The sequence below is a fragment of the Dermacentor andersoni genome, chromosome 3 (assembly GCF_023375885.2).
Source record: "Dermacentor andersoni chromosome 3, qqDerAnde1_hic_scaffold, whole genome shotgun sequence".
Taxonomy (NCBI): domain Eukaryota; kingdom Metazoa; phylum Arthropoda; class Arachnida; order Ixodida; family Ixodidae; genus Dermacentor; species Dermacentor andersoni.
Window position 1 is genome coordinate 176,382,226 of NC_092816.1, and position 23,590 is coordinate 176,405,815.

General features: G+C 47.1%; 2 long non-coding RNA genes across 2 annotated transcripts in view; both read left to right on the forward strand.

Moving 5' to 3' along the window:
- The first annotated feature begins 1,362 nt into the window (after positions 1–1,362).
- Positions 1,363–12,855, forward strand: LOC126524667 (uncharacterized). The gene is made up of 3 exons (XR_008610929.2): positions 1,363–2,051; positions 10,743–10,808; positions 12,706–12,855. It is a non-coding gene; the product is annotated as an uncharacterized lncRNA (long non-coding RNA).
- Positions 12,856–17,160: 4,305 nt separating this feature from the next.
- LOC140216478 (uncharacterized) overlaps positions 17,161–23,590 on the forward strand; it is an 82,341-nt gene continuing 75,911 nt past the window's right edge. Inside the window, exon 1 of the long non-coding RNA XR_011893163.1 lies at positions 17,161–17,270. This is a non-coding gene — a long non-coding RNA (uncharacterized lncRNA). The remainder of the gene's footprint in view (positions 17,271–23,590) is intronic.

The window sequence follows — 23,590 nt, forward strand, 5'->3', positions numbered from 1 at the left end:
CCAAATGCTACAGCGCAGGAGGTCGCGAACTTCATACTTCGCCGTTTTCTCCTTCGTCATGGAGGTCCATGTGAACTTTTAAGCGACAGAGGCCATGCCTTCTTATCTGAAGTCATCGAACAACTGCTTGTTGAATCCGCTATTGTTCATCGTAAATGCACTGCTTATCACCCGCAGACTAACGGTACCACGGAACGCGTTAATCGAACTCTTGGTGACATTCTCGCTATGTATGTCTCACCTCACCAGTCTAATTTAGACCTAGTTCCTCTGTTTGTCACCTACGCCTACAACACCGCGACTCAGGCCACTACCGGATTCTCACCCTTTTACCTTCTTTACGGTCGTCACCCTTCACACACAATCGACACCATTCTGCCCTACCGGCTGGACCCCTCAGAATGCCTGCTGATCTTGGAAGCCGCCAGACACGCCGAAGAATGTCGCCAGCTGGCCCGGCGATTCACCTCGGACGACCAGAACCGTCAAACAGCCGTTCACGACGCCCAGAACTCGACAGCCACTTTTCTCCCGGGCGCTATTTGCTAGTGCCACACTGCACGCCTGGGCTCGCTTCAAAACTTCCGAAATACGACGGGCCATACCGTGTTCTCGAGAGAACATCACCCGTTAATTACATGGTTGAGCTGCTAACGCCGCCGTCCGAAAGGCGACGTCGTAACCGCGAAGTCATTCACGTTCAGCGTCTCAAGCCGTATCACCATTCTACCGTCCTTCCAGAAAACAAGGTCGCCAAGATGGCTCCTTTATTTCCACGGGGCTATTGTAGGGTAGATAACGAACTTGAGCGCAGAGTCAGCAGCATCGGCAGCATCAAGAGCGCAGCAGAGGCTCGAGCTAGGGCACTGTGTTCGGTGCATTCTAGAACCGGCGGTCGCTACGAACTTCGATAAATCTCCTTTATAATATACAAGCGAAGGCGCTGCGGCTATCGCGTTTCGGTTCGACGGCCGATCACGCTGGGTTCCGTCGAACGACGGTCGGCACGCTGATTTTGTTGGTGCCATCGACAAGAAAGCCTGTCGTACCATGACAACTCGCGCTCGTCAATTCTGCGGTTGTCGGCCTGGTAGCGTAAAATGGTCTCAGTGACATCCTCTGCTGAATACTCGGCCAATCGTTACCGTCAGCGTCTTGTCGGTCTGGTATGGACTCGCTACTTAAACGATAACGTGATGCCAAGTGCGCGCTACCACCACTAGCAAGTGAGCGCCCACACTGCAAGAAGAGTCCGTTAGCAACGTGATGTTTTCGATGTGTCGCCCTAGTATAACGCCGGGGTTTTTCGATAAATTAGCTAGCCATAAAATAAAGGGGGCAGCTACGTCATTCACAGTGCATTCCGAACGAAGCGATGGCTGCTTTATGTTTTAAAGTGTAGTTGCGTTCTTGCGCTGCGCATGTTTTCAGCCGATACGGAGGCAGAGCCACCAGTGGAGTTGTAACGCGGTACACGGCATGAGTGTTTGCAGCAGTGTACACCGGTGAGCTTTTTATTTCTTTCTGAGGACTTCCCCGATGCCGGGCACCGCGGCCGCTTGCGCCACCCTTCCAAAACGTTTTGCGGGCAACCACTAGGACACGGTGCATGTGCCACCGCGCCGTGAAAAAGGCGGACTAGGAACAACTTCAAAACGCTGCCGTAGGGACGCAAAGAACAAGTATGAAACCCCCACCACGCTTTATACTTCCATCATTCCCCAGGAGTCACTGGTGCGAGGATGAAAAACCGAAAGAACGCAATACGACAGCCATAGCTTTAACTTTCTGCGAGAGAGCCTGCTGGGCAGAAACTCAAGGCAAAGCCTGTGACCGTAAGAACTGCTTTCGATTTGTTTCTTTGGTAGGTTAAGTGAATTTTTACGAATGTGTCTTAGTCTGCCTAGACCATGTAACGACCATGTTTTTTTTTTTTTTTACAAAGGGCAGGCTTCTGGGTCGGATACTTGGAGGCCATCAACCTGGACTCTACGGATCGGCGAAATCTGGAGAGCGCCATGACCTTGTCTAAGGTGCCATTATTAACTCAGGTAAAGTAACCGTACGTGACCCACCACCTGTCTAGAAAACTCGATATAGCTCGTCATCATGAGCCTAGTTTATGTCCACTGCAGGACGAAGACCTGCCAGTGATCTCCAATTACCCTGTGCTGCCCTAGCTGATTGCAACTTCCGTCGACAAATGTCTTAATTTGTTCACCCCACCTAATATACTGCCGTCCTCGACTGCGCTGCCCTTTTCACAACACCAATTCTTCCCAACACCCTGCCCGGCTTTGTTATTATTTTTTTCTTGACGTCATCTCGAATATCAGCTATCCCCGTTTGCGCCCTGATCCACACCACTCGCTTACATTCTCTTAACCTTACGCCTAACATTTGTTGTCCCATCGCTCTTTGCCTGGTCCTTAACTTGCTGTCGAGCTTCTTTTCTATACATCCAAGTTTCTGCCCATTTGTTCGCACTGGTATATTCGAATAATTTTACGCTGTCCATTTCAACGACAGTGGTAAACTTTCAGTCATGATTTGGTAATGCTTCCCGTATGCACTGCAGTCCCCTGTTATTCTTCTGTAAGTTTACGGTCCCCAGTGAGTAACAGACTTATATAGCCAGAGTCCTGCCTAAACTGTAGAGCCTGGCGGGTAACCATAAAATCTTGTTCCCTTGCCAGGCTATTGAACATTACCTTCGTCTTCTGCATAATAATCTTCAACCCTACTATGTACTTTCTAGGTTAAGGTCCTTGATGCTTTGAAGCAATACATCCCCAGTGTTCCTGAACAGGACCATGTCATCTGGAAACAGAAGGTTGTTGATATATTCACCATTGATCTTCTCTCCTAAGCCTTCCAAGTCTAATAGCTTGAATACTATTAACCATGCAGTGAACAGCATTCGAGAGACTCTGTGAACGCGACAGCGTTAAGGCCCCCGTATCGCAGAAAATCCAGCGCCGGCGTCCGCCGCTCCTCGTCGGGCGTCCTTCCGGCAAAAAACTTCCGGCAAAATACAACTTCACAATTTTTATTCGTAGCATCGACTGAAGGTAACAATAGAAAATCGGCATCAGTACGCGGGGAGCTTCAGCCAAAATCTGCAAAGAAATAACATCTACAAATACCTAAGTTAATTTGTTCGTACAATTAAGTAGTACATTCGAACATACTCATGGTGATATTAGTCGCTCCAAACTTCTGTTTATAATAGCGCCAGTGCAGCCCCTTGTCCTCTTATTCCACGTTCTGATCACTGTTCCAAAATAGAAATGAATAGTGGTTCAACTTGCACTGTGCGTGAAACATCACGGCGACACGTGGATTACGTGCGAAAGACACGGAGGAGGCCTCGATCATGGGCTCACAACGATAAAATTAAAAGCGGGGGTTTAATTGAGCGGCACTGACAACGAAAAGCCGCAACCCAGCACCTGACGTATCGCGTAGGCGTAGTTTTCTGAGCTCCAAGAATGTTAAGTTTCGTTAATGTGATTTATGTAGAAAACATGTTTCAAATTTGACAATTGAACTTAAGTAATTTAAACGCATAACTTTTGACGACGAAATTTCCTTAGTAACATTAATCTGAGGCGTACTTTATCGCTGTTCGAGTTATTGGGGTGCCCCACACCCATATGTCGGGAAAATAAACAGAAATCGCTTAGAGTCACCAAGAGTGTTTTTTTTTCACACAGCCTCATGCAGCTTCAGACTCACAAAAATTCTGCTCAACTCAGCTTACTCAGACTCAAGTTCACGGGTTGGTCTTAGTCGGCTCATGAATGAATTGGTGGAACTAAGGCCACGGCAGGAGAATGAAGAAAAATTAAGTGCGATGCACCTCACGGAATTATTTGAGTCCGTATTTATCTCGAACCTCACTTAAGAGAAACATTTAGCTCGGGCCCGACTCCGACGTGGCTTATTCAATTACATGTAAAAAGCAAAAACGCTTTTCTGAGATAACCGCTGTACCGATTCTAATGAAATACATTGCATTTGAGAGAGAAAGTTAAATTCTGGTAACTGTTGGAAGCTTAATTTCGGTTTAGGGCCTCAGTATTGTGAAAAGTATTTTCAAAAATTTGGAAGTTCGAGAATATATACGCACAAAGTTTATGAGTTCATAGCTCTACATTAAAACAGATATCGCGTTTCTGTAAACGGCATCCATTAGATCATTCAAAGCGGACAAATTCGACTTGTCAATTTATATCTTATGTGAATGCGTTACGTTGTTTACAAGGCTCCTGCAAAAGCTGCACTTGCATATTGTCAATTCTTTAGATTTATGTGTAAAGATCCATTTTGTCCACTTCAGATGTTCGATCAGGTACCATTCACAGAATTGTGATCTCAATTTTTCTTGCTAAGTTACAGAGTTGTAAACTTGAAGTATCGTTTTCTGTATATTTTTTATCTTTGATAATGTTTAATAGCAAGTGACGCCCTAAATCAACAATTCAAAAGAATCAGTCAATAGGCCTAATTTTTTTCTTTTATGTGCAACAAACCTTGTCAAATTTAGTGTAGTGGTTGCCAAGAAAAACGAATTTCATTTTACATGTATTTAGATAGGAGCAACCGAGCTAAGGAAGAAAAAGAAACCGACTAGGACGAATGTGCACTCATCGGCTCCCCCTACTTTAAATGTTCTTGTTTGGAAATTTGTGGTTCCTGGGGCTCAACATTACGTCATTCGACGCAGTTCGTTCTGAGGATCACGTCGATACCAGGATTTTCTCGGTGAGTGGTCCTATTGCCGAATTTTGGGAGCTTTTCTGCCAGACCACGCCGAACGGCCACTAGACATGACCAGCTCGGCCTACTCCCCTGGCGAAAGTGCTGCGTAGGGGACTCTCGCCCCGTGCGGCTGTGCTTTTCCTACAAGACTTCAATGCAAGTGGAAGTCGAAGGGGAGAACATTACCCCCGAAGAGAGCCTTAAGCCCGGATGGACCACGGCCATTTGAAAGCGCACGCAACACGGCGCGCTCGAGCAAGACGGGTACGCAAGTTCGGCACAACGTGGTGGCGTTTCTGGCGGAGGCCGCACCCTCGTCGGCGTGAAGTAGTGAGTCACCGCCGCATCGAAACTCCCTCGTCTATCGAGGGACCACAATAGAATCATCATTAGAGCTCGAGGTGGCCTGAACGTCAAGAATATTAGCCAAATCAAAGTGGCCCACGCCCTGGCAGTGGCAGCACAACTCAGCCCAGCCGAGATAGCCTACGACATTGTGTGCCCCAACCCTACGCTGACTACTCTCGTCATGTGTGCGCCAGCCGAAAAGAACGCCCGAGCATACCCTAGAATCGAAGCAATCATAGTCGGGATAGCCAGCTATGAGGTCAGCTCTTACTTGGCCCCACCGGATAACGCTTGTAAGGGGGTCATCAGAGGCATCGACCTGGTCTTTAATCAAGAGCAGCTCAGCAGGATGATTGTTCAACCGAGAAACCCCAGAGCACCGGAGGTAAAGCGCATAAAGTCCACTACAACGGTCGTCATTCTCTTCGACGGCCAAGAGGTGCTCAAAAACGTCATGTGGGGGCAAGTATGTTACGGTGTACCCTTTACCGTCGACAAGCGGATGTAGGCTACGCATGCGAAAGGTTAGGCCACCGGGCTGACGTTTGCCCGGCGCCCGAGGACATGATTTGCAGAAGTTGCCGGAAGCCGTCCCCGTCCGACGATCACACGTGCACCGCCGAGCGCGCCTGGGTGTAGGGCCTCGGACAAGCTGTGTAAGCAGTGATTCCAAGTGGTATGTGGTTCGCAGAAGACGCGAACGTCAGCGCCATACCATTTGCGCCGACCGGTGCCAACAAGATGCGGAGCCGCAGCAGATCCACCTCGAGAGCGCCGCGCTCTGCGTCCAAAAGCGGGCGCTCCAGCTCCAGGGAGCGCTCGCGATTCAGGAGAACACCTGCCGTTCGACTACACGCAGCACCCGCTGGGGAGACTCGCTAGGCCAACTGTGTCAAGGACTGTGTTTAGGGAACGTCACCTGCGGTAATTAGGGAAGTACTACTTCCAAAGCATGGCGCGCCTAGGATCGCACAACTCGAGCGCGAAGTCGCTTTGCTAAGGAGCGCCTTTGAGCATCTTAGAGCAGGGGTAGACTAACTAAAATTAGCGACCACGTCGCCGCATTCGCAGTAGGCTCCCGCATCGGGGACGGTAGGCGTACACGTTGAGATCCCGTTGGACACACCTGTAGCCGGACGCCCCGCAAAAAGTGAGCCCTTACGACGTGAGGGACTGAAAGAGCTCAAATCTGAGTTTAGGGAATTAAGACCGACATGAGAGAGTTTCACGCCGAATTGAGGAATACGCTCAAGTCCCTTGGCGATGCGTTCTCCGCTCTGAACGTGAGTCGGAGTGCCCGAATCCGCGGTCGGTACTGTATCGTCGGGTTCGGCCGTTAGAGATCCGCTGCAGGGGAAAATCCATCGAAATTATGAATCATGGAGGGTCTACCTAGTAACATAGTAGTTTTGCACTGGAATTGTTGTGGATCGCAGTGTATGAAAGCGGTCCTTTATCAATTCATTAGATATCATCCTAACAAGCCGCACATTATCCTACTCCAAGAAATGTTGACGAGCTCATTCACCCTATCGAGCTATAGGTCTCACTGTCTTTTCGCACAGGATAAAAGGGGCCTCTGTACCCTTGTCTCGAAGCCTCGAAGCAGTTTACCACCATAGTTAACAATATGTCTTTGAACCACCATAAAACTGAGCACTTGTTAATAGAGATCATACCATGCGGACAGCTTAGGAACAGCCTCTTCTTCCTCAACATCTACAGTACTCCAAGGGACATGAGAGACCGCTTTACGTCGCTCATATCCAATGCAGCTGTAAAGGCGGTCGGGGCCCCGCTCATAATTGCTGGGACTTTAATGGCCCGCATCAGGAGTGGGGATATCACCACACTAACGCAAAGGGTAGAGATCTATGGCAGGCCGCATCGGACCACAACTTCACTCTAGTCGCTGATCCCTGCTTCCCTACCTGAATTGGCAATAAATGCTCCAGAGACACCACTCCGGATCTCATCTTTGTGGCCAAGTCGGGGTCAGTAACCTGGCACAACCTTAACAAAAGTCTCAGTAGTGATCACTGCATTCTCGCCACCTCGATAGAAGGACGGAGCAGGCCCCCAATGGAATTCAAATTCATGAATTGGGACCTTTGCCGCAAAATCAGGGTACAGGCTACTGAGAACCGCCAATCACCGGAATCTTTCGACTGCTCTGTAGCACAACTCAAAGAGGATGTGGCTGCGGCCACCAAGTCGCTACTTACTGACTTTAAGGTCGACAGGATGGACAGCTTCCTAGCTGCACTTGCTCAAAGCTAAATGGCCCCTCTAATCAGTTGGAAAGGACAAAATCTCAACCGTAGGCTGCGCAAAAATATTGCTGAGCTAAATCATGAGAAAGGAGGAGTACTGACAGACGCTCTCTAGGCAACCGTGGGACGAGGTTTATAGCAAGGTTGATGGCCAGATGCGCCCGAGGGGGGGGGGGGGGGGGGGACATATGGAACTTGCTCAAGCACCTGCTCAATGAATCAAACTTGAAATCCAACCAGAGGGGGGCAACAAAGAAACTTCTCCATGCGTCCAAACAGGAAGACTCAGACCAAGAAATCCTCGAAATACTTGCGCAAAGATATCTGCCGATTGATCTCTCATGGGACGCCCACTATAATCGTTACGAGAGTTTGCACGCGGAGCCTCAAGACGAACCTTTCAGCACGGCTGAAGTGAGGGACGCCCTCATGGGACTGAATGGGCGCTCGGCCCCAGACCCGGACGGAACTCTTATAGGCTCCTTCGTAATCTGGACGATGCTTCTATGCAAACTCTCACGGACGAGATTAACAGGATGAGGGAACAGGGCGCCGTCCCGGATTCATTGAAACTGGCGTCAGTCTTCCTTATCCCGAAACCGGGACGCCCTGGGTCTGTCTAATCTGAGGTCCATATCGTTTATTTCCTGTATAGTCAAGGTGGCCGACCACGTCATTAACACCCGCATTTCTAAACACATTGGAGAACAGGGTCTCTTTCCGTACAACATGATTGGCTTCCGGCCGGCACTTTCGACCCAGGACACCATGAAGTTGATCAAACATCAGATTATCCACGTTCAGACGAGAGATATCAGGGCAATCTTGGGACGTGACCTGAAGAAAGCCTTTTACAATCTCTCGTAGGCGCATATTCTGAAATCCATCTCTAGTTTTGGCTTAGGGCACAGATTCCATGCATTCATCGGTTCCATCCTCAAAAATATAAGGGCCACGATTAAGATAGGAGATCTCGAATCAGAACCCTTCGTACTTGGCTCCAAAGGTACTACACAAGGTTCGGTGGTCTGACCACTTTTATTCAACACTGCTCTCTGTGCGCTTTCCAAGAGGCTCTCGCAAGTAGACGGCATACGTTACACCCTTTACGCTGACGACATCACCGTCTGGTACACGGGTTGCAGCGAGGGTAGAATATAGGAGGCACTCCAATAGGTTGTGAATTACACCGAATGTTTCCTTAGTGGAGCCGCACTACGACCCTCTCCGAGCCAGTCCGAGCTTTTGCTGTACAGACCCAGGAGAAGGGGTGTCAAACCTGAGGACTTCGTCCCCCTCTCGGACGTCAATAGAAAGCTTCGCACCAGCTCTGCTCATACCATTCCTAGGGTAGGAGGTCATCATAGTTCTTGGCACGCTTATAGAGGCTAATAGGTAATGACACTAATGGGCACACCGTCAAGAAGACCAGAGCTAAAACGGAAAGCATAATTCGGCTTATCACTAGAGTCTCCAACTCTAAAGGTGGCCTAAGGGAGGACTATTTACTAACGTTCCCCGCTTTTTTAATGAGCCACAATACCTACGTTGCTGCCATGCACTGCTGGCATAGACATGAATAGACTAAGCTCAATCTCCTGATCAAGAGCATCAAGGGAGTCCTGGAGGTCCCTTCGCGTACTAGCACTGGCCGGCTCATGGGGAGTGCTGGAGGTCCCTTCGCGTACTAGCACTGGCCGGCTCATGGGGAGTGCTGGAGGTCTCTTCGCGTACTAGCACGGGCCGGCTCATGCAACTGGGTATTCACAAGACGTTGGAAGAGATAATCGAGACACAGCATATGTTTCAGATGGCCAGACTCTCCTCCTCGAACTCGGGCATGAGCTTCCTGACCGTCCTAGGGTATAGTCCACTGCTAGAAGAGGAACGCAAGCATAATCACATTAGGAAGCAAAGGCCTTACACTACGGTCTCTCTTTTTCCCCGCAACGTGCACCCACAGCACAATGCGGGAAGGCGGATCGCCAGGGGTGAAGCCCTGCTTAAACACGTGCGTGAAAACGTGGAGTCCGCATGCTTCGCAGACGCGGCGCAGTATGGTCGATCGGCCAACTTCCCTGCCGTTACGATTGCTCGCGCAGGTTCTGTTCTCCACTCCGCTTCTATCAAGAACGCCACTCCTGCTAAGGCTGAGCGTGTAGCTATCGCCCTCGCTGTCCTTGGCGGTGGTAAGCAACATATCTACACAGACTACACAGACAGATACCGATCGGGCCTTTGCGTCCCGATCGGTATCAACTGAAGTAATTTGCATTTAAGTCATAGGGATAGTTCTCCTCACAATTCACCTGGTTTCAGGGTCACCTTGAATCACATCTGGCCTCCATGGACAACTTGAAAGAGATTTGCTCTAAAAGCCACCATGCAAGACAGGATGGCTTTAGCACGCCACACTTGCAACATGTTGAGCATTCTAGTTTTTTTTTCTATCACACAAGAGGAGCAACAATGTTTTTCGTGTGTTCTTGTGTTAGTAACCGAGATGTTGAAGTTAATACCAATCACAATGGTTGTTAGCATTATCTTTAAATAACTATGCATAACTTACTTATGAAAAATAACTTGCTATGCTAGAACGATTAGTTCGCGCAGTGTTTTAAAGCCACAGGAACATTGTCATTAAATGAGCAAAGTTTAGGTGTCACATTTCTTGCTCTCCCAAGAAAAAGCATCCACCACACAGCTGTCATCAATAACGTCAGGGTGCTATAGTCTCTTTCACTGAACGAGCGAAACAACGCCGGCATCACTCTGCAAACTTAAAGACACCTTCAAGTAGTATACGGATTCACTTATTCGCCTATTTTCACTGAAAATTACCGAACAGCCTACCACCAAGCAGGAAATGCATATCACTTGCAACTGCATTTTGATGTTGTCTGCTAACGGCTAGCCATTGAAACGTACGCTAAGTGCGAGTCATTCGTTCCTGAACTAGTTTAGGTAAGGAGAACAGATATCTCCTGAAAAGTCATGCATTAGATTTGATCCAAGACTCGACGGTTAATGAAAGAGAACTTTGTGTTTACAATCTACCAGCAGCGCTAAATATGTACCAAAACTCGAATATTATCTTTGTCATAAAGTCATGTTTTCGTAACAGTTGTGTGAATAAATCTTCCTTGTCGGCTGAATTGATTTCTTTAGTGTCGTACTGCCCACTGAGACATGGGCACCGAATTTGCACAAATTCGTGCTCTTCCCCATTTTTAGCATGACACTGAGAACAAACATTTCAAGCGTTCGCAGTCCTTTGATCCATACTATGTCTTCGTCTATTTCGACAGAATGAAAGTTTGCAGCACTTGCGTTCTTTTTATTCTTGCCCACTACCAGGTTGCCTTGGACTGCATGGTAAAACCCCCACAGCTCGCTGAACCTTCCTACGACTTGTATAATAAGGTAAGACGTATTAAAAATTGTTTTTCCGCTGCTTCGTGCACCACACAGAAATCAATGATGCTGCTTCGCTTGAGGAACTGTACTCACAAAAATCATGGCGAACTGCAAAGCACTCTCATTGTCATTCTTGAATATACAGCTGACAAAATTAATGGATCCTTGCTCTTTAGTTGGGTGTATATAAGCAGCATGAGAGTAATCAGGGATGCGAGTAAGCCTCTCCAACACGTTGCGAGTAAACCCAAGCACCAAAGCGTGAAAATGTATTTTGTCATGACTGAGTTCTGTATGCTGCTTCTCAAAATTTACGTAAATATTTACGTTAACGTTCAAGGTACTTCTTGACTTCAGTGCTTGTGTGGTCAAGAGGAAGCTTTAGCTCGGGGGCCTCCTATCTAAATACATGGGAAACGAAAAATCGTTTTTCTCGGCAGCCACTGCACGAACTTTGCTGAGGTTTAAGGCATTTAAAAGAAAAAGTTAAAATCACAGAAAATTCTTGAAATTACAAGCTTGCAGAAAACGAAACTATCAATTTTACAATTCTAGCTCAATAAAAGAAATGAATACTGCAAGTATGTATATTCCACCTAGTGCACATGTAAAGCGGGCAAATTTGATGTATTATACAAGGCTCTGAAATACATCACTAAGATGTGAATAGTACATTTGCAACACCTTGGTAAACATTCTAAGAATTTCACGTAAGATATAAATTATTATACCAAATTTGCTTTGGATGTTGTGATGGATGCAAATTACAGAACTGCGATATCTATTCTTGGTGGAGAGTGGCCGGATTTGTTAACATAATGCGTCTATTTTTTCAAAGTAATCAAATTTTGGCAAAATTTGCAAAAATATTCAGACGAGAAAACGAAATTCCTCTCCCAACAGTCACTTCAATTTAACGTCCTTTCTCAAATACCGCGAATTTCATTAAAATCTGCCCTGAGGTTAAGTCAGAAAAAAACATTTCTGCGTTTTACATGTATTGCTATAGGCGGCGTCAGAGTTAGGGCCGAGCTAAAGCTTCCTCTTAATGCGTTTCATCCTTTATGTAGTTCAGGCAGTTTGCATAAAGATTCTGGACTGGCAGTCCCTGCAGCCGCCTACAAAGGAAAGTGAAGCCGTGGCGGCCATATTGCTAGAGGCAAAAAGAGTCGTGTCCCCTGCATAGGTGGACGCAGAATTCGCATGATATTAGGTAGCATTTGTGTTTGCACGATCATAAATTTATAAGAAATCTCTTTAGGATGTCCGTTAGGTCACACATTTGTGCCGTTGTTCTTGCCAGGGAAGATTTTCTGCAATCCATTTCTTGCCGCTCGATTAGAGAAAATCAACCGGCGCTACGTTTCGCCAATCGGACTTTGCTGTGTTAAATTACGAATGTTCTCTCGCGTGATGTTACTGCGTAATATTCAGCACTGATTACCCGCTGGTCGGCGAGAAAGATTATTCAGCCACCTTTTGCAATGACCAAACTGCACCTTCCACGAGGAACCCCTGATTAGCAGTGCGAGCACCCTTTTCATTAACCGGTTTGTTGTATCTCTGGTGAAAGCTCGGGGGGGGGGGGGGGGGGGGGGCGAGGACTTCAGGGTGCTCTCGCATGACTCTGGACTTGTGAAGGAACTGCAATTCGCATTTTTCATCTGTTCCAGGTAGTTTCACAGTGACCTTCGCGGCATCGGACATCTTATTTTATTCGCAATTCTATATTAAGAGCTCGTTAATTTTGATAAAGTATGGCCTTCATGAGTGGTTGTTACAAAGAATGATATGCACTAAATGACAATTCCCTAATTTCTACCCAAATTTTTTGTATAGCATTGGAATATGCCACGGCGAAGAGCATCTCCAAGCGAAAGGGATTGCACCACTCTTTTTCCAGGAGAAAACAAGCATAATGGAATCCTTGGCGGAAAGAGCGCGGCTTGCAGAGGAAAAGGTAAACGCAATCGAAGGCATGCATTGCAGTCCAATACAGGGGGCCACGTCCGCCTACGTTCGTGTCCATATACCTGAGAAAGCCATAGAGGAAGCTCAGGTGAGTGATCTGAATAAATAATTTCCAGGCTGTTGTTCGGCACATTCCCCAACTTTCATTTGTGCGGTTGTCTGGCCATGTAAACTGTACCAATCCCGGAGGCAACCTGATCAACTGTGGAGACCCAGTGGACTGATCATGATACCGCTGCAACGTATTTGCGAGGGCTTGAAAAGGATGCCTAAGAGAATAATGGTTTCGTCTGTCTGTACTTTACTATTCGAAAATAACACAAACACCACTCTTACCACGCGAAGACGCTTGGTGAGCCAAAAAAAAAACGAAATACACAAGAGTGAAGGCGCTGCCTTACTGTTCCCGCACCAGCTCATAGATTTTGGCAGTGCCTATTAAGGCCCAGTTAATTATTAGGAGGTAATGATGGACTGGATTCTCTTCCTAAGTTGCCGAAGACTGAATATGGTAAGTTTGGGGATTTATTGAAGAGTCAACGCGGCCTAAACACGAAGAAATACTTTAGAATGCGTGACGTCAAACTGACGCACCGGCTTTGGGGATTCGGCGTGAAACTAACAAAAAAATTCGAACTTCGAGTTTTATTTTTCTTCTAATAATCAACTCACTATCTTGAAATCAGCGACAAGAGAGTTTTCAAACAATCCTTTATCAGCTTTGTGTTGTTTAGCTTTTGTGTCGCTTTAAGCTAGCTTATAACTGGGGCTGACCCTGGTGGAAGTGCAACACAGTGGAACCCGTATGCCTCACAGCAATAACGAAAAGAGCTGGAAGAGATGTCTGTCAAAACTAATAAATATATGCTCTTTTAAATATGAAAGCCACGCTCCCAGTATGAGGCACGCTGTAGTGGGCGACTCCGAAATAATTTTCACCACCTTGGCTTCTTTAAGGTACACATTATCTATGTTGGCGGCCATTGTTGCCTTTTTGTCTCGTCGACATGCGACCACCGCGGCATCTATCGACTCCGCGACGTGAAGCTGAAAAACTCAACGCCACAGCCACCCGGCTACCGTGGAGGGTTTTCTCCAGCAGCATATCTCAGCAGGTTTTTTGGGGAAGCTAACGCATCAATTTGTCGATCATCCTCAGATTATTCCTGCCCATTTTTTTTCTCTGCGTTGCTTTATTTCCTGGCGCTCTTTGGCCATCCCGGGCCCTTGCGCCATAAAACCCCATTAATCACCAGCGCTGCTGAATTAATGTATCTTATTGCAAACCGGAGCCATATTGGTACTTTTCGTCTTAATCTTTAAATGTATCACAGACGTTTGTGCCCTAATGTGGTGACGGCTGATCGTCGCCTGACGAGCAATTGTTGACCTTCGTTTTATTGTACCCAAAACAGGCTGCTTTCACAGTACATTCAGTCCATCTCTACGACTTGCTCAGATGGTGAGAAAATTGCATATCCGGCAGTGACGCCATAAACGTCGTATTTACTTCCGCCGGTCCTTAGTGTGACAGCTAGTTTTTTTCCCAGCCTCTGAACGCATTGGCATGTGTGAGGTAATTTTCGCCGTAACTGCTGTCTTCTCCCACATAGAGAATCTAATTCGGCCGAACGCACGGTTATCAGAACACAGTCCATTCATTTAGCCATTCCCGAAGAAATTTTCGAGAGGAAATACAAAATATTCGTGAACTTATGCGGACTAAAGCAGCTTATGCATCAAAGGAGTTTTAACGCCCTTCGGAGGTCTTACAGGTCTCGTCTGCCACTGACCGAAATTATATCAAGGACTTTGCAAACGGTTCAGTGTATCAGGGGACCTGAGTTATTTCATACACTTCAACAATATCCGAGGTTAATATTGTTACGAGCCAGCTCCTTGGACTAACAAAGAAGAAGACGATCCCCGCGACGTTGCCCATGTTCAGCCGTCTTGGTAATCTCTGTATATGCTATGTTTATGCACCGTGTTTCGCTTTTCATCTATTTGAGGCGCCGTCCCACATTTGAGGAGGTGCGGGGTTACCTCGCCAGGCGACGGAGCTGCGAAGCGGTCAGCGCCGCGGCGCGACCACCATGCAGACCAACCAGTATCTGCTGCTGTGCCACAGCCCAAAATTATGTTAGCCCAGCCTCGAAATCCTGGAACGTTATACGGGACCGATAACATCGACACTGATGAGTGGCTGACGCAATTAGGACCGGTGAGCGATCACATTAACTTGGTTGCGAACTCGACTGGTGATTTCAAGACGACGGCTAGCGGCTGGAAGATCCCGTTGCAGCGTCAGTATTGCATCGGTGTGCCGCAGATAGTAGCCCAAAAGGGCTGTAATCAAGGCGGCGAACATGGGCAAAGGATGAAATACGTTGGGGGAACGACCCGCGGTTGTTACAATAGCGATCAACATGGCCGACACGGCGGTGGTTAAGACAGATTGGCCGATCGTATTCAGTTCTCCAATCATCAGGGTTCCGAGATCGTGGAACGAACGTTTGATAACGAGAGAACGATGTCGGGATCCCAGAAGTGGATCTAGGAATGGGGGGGGGGGGAGGGGACTACTGCGCAACCACCGTAAATCCCGAGATTCGCTGGTTCGTATCACACGATAGCTTGCACAAGTGAAAACACGAGTGTGTTCAAGTCACTGGGGTCAGAGTTGGTAAAGGGGTTAGCTGGAGCCATCGCTTCGTTTGCACGGTGGACAATCCTTGTCAATTCGCCCTAAGGTAGTGAAAGTTGGGGCTGCGGCCGCACTTCACACGAAGGCGTTGCGCCGGTTTCGGAAAACCGGGTGAGTGGTCGTTCCATACGGCGGCTCTTGGCCTACTCGAAGGGCTGTCACTCGATCATGGAATCGGCAGTAGTACAACTTCTGCATATGAGCAGGAATGCGTTATTCGCTATCCCTTTCAAGAGGTGGCCAACGTTGTCAGACATTGGCATGTCGCGGTCAACACTGCCACACAGTGCCAGCACATTCTGTATTACGACAGGTATGGCTCCGTGGACGTTGGGGCTCGAGTTAACAGCTGTTTCTTCGCACTGATTTTTAGAATGGAGGCCTTACCGAACAGGTCACGGAGCTTTTGCTTTGTGTCCCTGCTAACAAGGTCATTGTCATGTTTGTCATGCCCCAGCTTTGCCGTTCCACTAAGATAAAACACAAAATTGGCGAGCATGACTGTCAGGTCCAAGTGAATGTGATCGCTCACCCGTTGTAATTGCGTCAGCCACTCCTCAGTGCCGATGTTATCGGTCCTGTTGAACGTTCCAGGGTTTCGAAGGTGGGCTAACACAATTTTGGGCCGCGGCGCAGCAGCAGATTCTGGTTGGTCTGCATGGTGGACGCACCGCGGTGCTGACCGCTTCGCAGCTCCGTCACCTGGCGAGGTTCGCCCATCCTCCCTCTCCCCGCCGCCTGTAGTGTTACACGAGCAACGTCGGATTTATTCGCCAATGCGAAGAACGAACAGACTGATAAGGGAGACAAACTAGGGCAATTATGTTCTCGTTATCACGTAATTACTATTCCAAGCCATAGAGCTACTAAGCTTGGCACAGCAAGACTGTCATGTATGCTTTGCTATATTTTGTAAGTATGATTCGCAAGCTCTGACTGTGGGAAATTCTATACAATGTCCAGACTTGCTGTTGAGAGCAAGATATGCCGGTTCTCTAAAAATATCTGCAGCAGCCTTTGAATTATTCTTCATGCTGCATTTCGCCCTCTTCTGCTTCAAACTTAACTAGCACGAGTCAGTAATGTTTGTACTGTGCAAAGTGTTCGACGAAAAATTTGACCGCATCCGTATCCGTGCAGTATGTGCAGCCGTATCCGTAACACGAGAATCTATTCGCTCGCGAGTGCTAAGACTATTTGGTCAAATACATAGCTAGTTATTTTATAAGGATTCCTTTTAGGTGCTCATTTCGATTCATTTTATTTATCCATTCATTTCCTTTTATTTGAATTTACTTTTGGTCCCAATTGCGCCAGGCAGAGACGCTAGTTTTTTGTATGCAGAAGTTCCCGGTACAAAACAGACACAACGAGCACAGAGAAATCTGGTATGTTTATCACCAGGAATTGTTCAAGCTATCGTTCACATTGCCGCCTTTAGTAGCGCATTTAGTGCACAAGATGTCACCTGCAGCAGCATTTACTCGTTCTTGATACTGCCTTTCTTCGTGTATTATTATTTTCCCTCTATCTGCTAGCACAAACAAAATTTTCGTACAGCAGCATCTTTTCAAGCTGATTCCCTGTCTGACGGTAATCCCACTTTTCTCTCATTTATGAACAGGCTCCCAGGCCAATTTTCAGCGTAATTAGCTGTTCGTTTTCTGATTTTTACAGCGACAAGGCAAGGGTCCTGATGAATTTTACGCTGAGGAGCTACTGAAAAGGAAAGGAGTCTGCGTGACGCCAGGCTCGGGGTTTGGACGGTTGCCAGGAAGATTTCACATCAGGTGAGCAGGAGAAGCGCACGTGTCCTCCGAAACAGATGCTAAAGCTAAATAATCTGTTGTACAACTTTAGAATAACATTTCAAGATATTCGGCAGTCATACGAATGCAGCCAAGCGCACGTATAAAGCCGCGTACATAGATTTTCTCCTCAAGACACCGTGGCATATTCTCCCGAGACGTATTCAGAGCACTTTCACCGTTCTAGACAAAAAGATTTTGACCATTGCATCTCACTCACAACGAATCCTAAAGAATGGCCAGTTCCTTTGCAGTGTCCATATTTACCTGGATTCACACGGCGGACAGAAGTTCCTAAACAAACATGACGCCGCACGTTGCTGCCGTATCAGAACAAAGCCGCACACGAGCTGGTAGCCGCCCGATTTGTTGCAGCTGAGCTACGTGACGCTCGTCTGAGGATTGAATCAGTGATGTGCTTCGTCGTGTGAATCCAACTCTACGAGCTGATCTACTGCTGGTCGCCTCTATACGTCCAGTATGTGGTGATGTGCAAAGCCCTTACAGAAAGAACTGAGTTAGCGGCTTTAAAATCGGAAGTTAGTGTGTATTCTCTGTGTGTAGACAGATTCCGGTTGCGTATAACTTGTTCGGTAATATCCTAAAGCCCCGTGTGCGGACTAACAAAGCTGCGAGCAACCTTGCATACTACTTTTAGCTGTTTGGTACAAGATGACACAGTTCCGCTGCTGCGGCGATGCCCACAAAAAATTCACCGATGATAATGATACTCCCTAAAGCGAAATTTGAGCGCTGCTCTACCTGTATACATGTTTTCATTTCGCGATATATTGGCTGGCGCGGACAGTCTTTCTCGTGCGGCACGTTGTAAACGGTGTGAAATGTGGCGCGACTGCTTCGCTGTTCTGAAAATTGCGAGAGCCAGTGCACGGGTGACGCGTGGGCACGATTCACAGCAGCCGCCGCCGACAAACCTCGCAGACGACGCGCTTTACTCTGACACCATATCGGAGCCATCGGAGCCGCACTACGCTTTTCTCCTCACCATTTACCGATACCCTCTTCCTTGTGTGAGAAGGTGTATGTATGTTATCTTTTTTTAAGCCTGAAATGCTTTTAGCTCCCGTTGACGGCGACCTTCAAGTGCATTTGAGCCAAAAGCCAGAGTCGCTGCCCGGGCGCTCAAACGAGAACATCAGGGTAAGTGGCGAGGACAAAACGAGATCATCCGGGCAACCAATCAAGACTCAAAAGAATGCAGTCTCTGGCCGTCAACCCTTTGTACAGACCCTAATAGCATATGCTAGTTACTGCCCTAACAAGTTACAGAAAATATTGCTTCCGAGTTCTTCCTAATGTTTGTTTATCACTCAAGCAGTCACTTCTAGTGTGCTGAAGCTTTATTTCTTATTTCGAATAGCGACGTTCAAAAGACAGATGCAGGGCACCATACACTTCATTGTCAACTTTTGGCACTGAAAAACGGTTCCCTGGGGTCCTTTGAACGCCAGCGGTCCCTAAATTCCGCGGTGCGGGTTTTGCGTCGCCTCAAGAGATGGCGTCACGCTGCGTGGCGCCTCCTTCAGGCGATTTTCTTGTTCTAGCTGGGCAGTGCGCACTGTCTCCCTGGTGTCTTTGGCTGCCTGTCGTTCCGCCTTGAGCCAGTTTTCTTCTAGCTGGGCGGCATTCGTATGGACCCGTGCACAGTATGGCGTGGTGCGGTGTGGTGTGGTTCGGTGCGCCATTGCGAACATTCACTGCAGCTATTTTATGATTTTGGCTAGTATTATCTCCAACCAATTTCCTTTGCCGGTTGCCATTTCATGCTTACCTCTACTCTCAATTACGGGAGTGCCAACAATGTGATTTACGAAGAGTTATTACACAGCATTGTGCACCCAAGCCGCACACAAGCAATCGAGGACGCAAGCTTTCTTGTGCGAATTCAGTGCTCTTTTCTGGTCACTTTACCTGCCATTGTACGCCGGCGGTTTGCATCCCCCAGAGTTTGAGCATTCTTATGTAGAACTCTACTTTTGCCCGTTTGTGACATTGAGCCAAGTGAGTACTCATTGTTTCGTGAAGAGCGGTATAACGGGTATGCGCCTAAACGTTTCTGACTGGCTACATGTGCTCCCATGTGTCCTGGGGACACATGGAAGCACATGTAAGGCTCTATGCACATGTAAGAAATCCGGAATTATTTCGACCACCAAGGGTTCTTGAACGTGTACCTAAATATAAGTACACGGATGTGTTTGCATATAACCCCATGGAAATGCGCACGCTGTGGCAGGGATTTGCCAGCATTTGAACCCGCAACCTCGTGATGCTACAGTGACACTTTACACTCAGCTAAAGCAGCCGTTCTAGGCAATGCTCGAATTAAAATTTTGCCCATACAAATATTAACGCCACATAGGATAGATGAAGTTGACTGCGCGAGGAATGTGCGGGTCCTGGCAGGCTGATGACAGCTTTGTGGTCGACTTGCAAATGATGGCCATTAAGAGAAAGTAATTTTGTCAGAAAAAAAAAAAACAGTTTGCACGTAGCTACAAAGTTATTCTAGAAACGGTTTATACATTGCAACCTTCGTGCTCTAGTTAAAAACACCACAATTTATTTATCGAGGCATGTACCTGACCAGCGTACCACGCGCCCGTGAAGAGCTCAGTGGAAGAGTCCGTGCCACTCAAATCGAAACCAGAGAGGGACTAGAAGCTGCCACGGCCGCCCTCAATGCTGCTGACGCAGAAGAGAAACACAAAACGCATAACAAACTTGAAAGTCAGAAGAAACCACAGTAGAAGGCCGATGTGTGTAAAATAGCGTACTTCATGCTGGCGCTACACCGAACACACCTTTACTGTCAACTACAGCGATCCATTCTCAGGATTTTCTTGACTTTGTCATTTCGGGTTTCATTGCTCACACGGTATTCTTCTTTTTCGCAGGATCACAATACTTCCACCCAGGGAGCAGCTGTTGGAGTTGCTTGACAGACTTGAATCGTTTCATAAAGAACTGATGGTGAAGTACCAGTGACGCCGAAACAACACCCCAGCTTTTCTACACTAGGAACAAGTAAAATAAAGTGCATCTGTAGTACACACATGCAAACTCCGCTATGGATAACTCGCAAAATTGTAACACATGCGCAAATTTATGCTATATCTCTCTGTCTGTCTGTCTCTCTGTGTGTGTGTGTGTGTGTGTGTGTGTGTGTGTGTGTGTGTGTGTGTGTGTGTGTGTGTGTGTGTGTGTGTGTGTGTGTGTGTGTGTGTGTGTGTGTGTGTGTGTGTGTGTGTGTGTGTGTGTGTGTGTGTGTGTGTGTGTGTGTGTGTGTGTGTGTGTGTGTGCGCGCGTGCGTGCGTGCGTGCGTGTGCGTGTGCGTGCGCGTGCGTGTGCGTGTGCGCGCGCGCTGTCGTTCGGACCTAACGCTTTCTTTATTAGCGCTCTGATAAGCTCCTGCCAACGGAGTAGGTAAGTATTCAAATATCCCAAAGTTCTACTTGTGACAAGCCCTACTAACATTTATGTAAATCATATTTTTTTAACGTACATACAAAACCAGTCGCAAAATCATGTTTACCTGCCTTCCACCAAAACTCAGCGGCAATCTGTACACAATAAGTATTAAGGCGTATATTTCTATCACGTACGTGATCACTATAAGCAGAAAAATACTCACCTATATATCTGTCCGCCTTCTGCTAGTATGAAGCTTTTCTAAACAAAAACGAATCAAAGTATTTGTCATTACTTAATGTGCTTCAATAAATGCAAAAGAAAGACATATACAGGTTGTTTCAACGAACAATTTTAATTTTTTTTTACAGGTTCCCTCTGGCAGATACCTCAATTCTAGTTGATGACACAGGTCTACTCGAAACGGCGGACACTACTTGCCCAAAAAATTGGAATGCAAAATTGACTAATTAACATTAATTGACTAATAACTTAGATAATTATCTTATGACCGATATTGCAATTTCCAAATTCTAGCAGTGAACTTCGCAAGGCGGATCCGCTTGGAACGAATTCTCAGGACGACACCAGTTTCGAGATATAAATTCCCAATCTTTGCGGAGAAATGTATTGGTGTTGCAGTTACTTGCGTGCTTCATTGCGCGAAGCGACGTTTCGGTAACAAATTAACTGGAACGCCAATTAATTTCTCCGCAAAAATCGGGAATTTATATCTCGAAAGTGATGTTATCTTGAAAATGCGTTCCAAGTGGATCCGCCTTGCGAGCTCTGCGGCTATAATTTGTAAGTTGGTATATGGGCCATAATGCAATTAGTTAAAATTTAATAAGTTACTTTTTTATTAGTTAGTTGATTTCGCATCTCCCTTTGTTGTGCACTTTTTTGCGCGTCTTCGGGTAGAGCAGCTCATGAACTACAATGGTGATATCTGCCAGAGGCAACTTTTAAAGATTTTTGAAAGTGTTCGCTGAAACACTCTGTACATGACTATTTCTCTTTCGTTATTTATTTATTTATTTATTTATTTACTTATTTGTTCATTTATTTATTTCTTTAACACACATCAATAGCCCCGTGGCGGACAATACATGAAGCGTAGGTACTGTAACAGCGAATACAATAACACAAGATAGAGCAGGGTAGTACAGGCATTTCTATGTGTTGTCGACGAGAGACACGATTTATTCAACGGTGGCTTTAAAACCAGCAGGGTCGATGCTTGCAGCAATATGGCTGGGAAGGCAATTTCTACCATGTGGAGTGCGTATAACACAGGATTGTTGAAACATTGTGGTATGGGCACGTGGAAGAACGAGGATACGAATACAGATACGAAGTACTTTAGTTAAACGATCCTGAGAAGCACCGCTTCTTAGGTAGACACTGCGGGCCGCTAACACGTGGGGACAGTTAGGCCTAACCTAACCGCCGCATCGCAGACTCTCCGGACAGCCCAAAGCTGACGATGGGATTTCCAGCTCTTGATGGCCGAGTTCCGCTTCTGTTCAGTGATGTTCGTATTTTCTTGTAACGAAGGACACCACCAGAGCATGTGATGTAAACTGCATGTCCCGCCGCAGCTAGGACACTGAGCTAAAAACGCCCTGGAATAAACAGTGCATGAAGGCCAGACTAGGATAAGAGCTAGTCTGAAGCATCCTAAGAGTTATAACTTGAGGTCTTGTGAGGATAATATGGGGTGGAGGACAGATTATTCTCTCTAGTGAGAAATGTTTTGTGAATTCACTAAAGGTGAATAGGGTCCCGGAACTGTTGGACATTGGACTGTGACAAGGCTCCTCCTCCCGCGCGGAGAGTTAGCACGCGCGCTTGGGACTAGGCAATGTCATTGAGATTTGGTGAGCGAGTCCAGATTTAGGCCCAAGTGTGCCAGAAACCAAGCAATCGTATATGGAGCGATTGCCCTGACCCTGAGAATATTATGGGTGTCTTCCGCGATGGAGGCCGAGACGTACACCCTGACTGCCAATCTAGAGTCTGTATATTTAGCGCTGTGTTGTCATCCAAAAGAGCCAAAGCAACAGCAACCTGATTCGCTTTGGAAGAAGTCGTGCCAGCCACCGAGGCTGCGGAAACAGCATGGCTTCCGTGATCTATTCCCAGTATAGCAAAGTGAGACGAGCGCCCACATGAGTCGCATCCACAAAGCAGACCGATTGGGGTTCGTCCTTGATATTCTTCAGGATCGCAATTGCCCTGGCCCTACGCATTCCCCCATTGGGCTGCTGCTGTACATTGCGAGGGATTGGCGCAACGTAAGTGCGTTCTCTTTGCTCGTTAGTGATTCGATGCCTTGTCTCTTCAGAAAGTACTAGGTTTAGGCCCAGGATGGCCAGAATTGTTCTGCCCGCCAAACAGCAGGACAGCAGAGCCATTTGGGCTGCTTCCAGCGCCTCGTTAATCTCCTTTAATGAATTCTCTACTCACCGATGATAGAGGCGTCCTGAACTGGCGGTCATGGAGATTCCGAGTACCCTTTTGATGGTCATCCTAATGAGGATGTCAAACTTCTTTTTTCCGGAAGTGTGTAAGTTGTGCATAGCTGCTAGATATATGATGTGACTGATAAGGAAGGCGTGGAAAAACGTGAGCAGATTGTCTTTCTTCAAGCCTCCCCTTCTGTTAGAGACTCTGTTCAGGAGCCTACTAACATTTTCCGGTTTAGCGGTGATTCTAGCCAACGTGGGGTTGTTGGACCCATCGGATTCAGTAACCATGCCTAGTACACGGATAGAGTCGACTCTGGGAATGACGCTTCCATCACGTGTAACTAGATTGACATCAACGTCCGGGGTACTTCCAATCGTTAGGCTTGGGGCCCGTCTGGA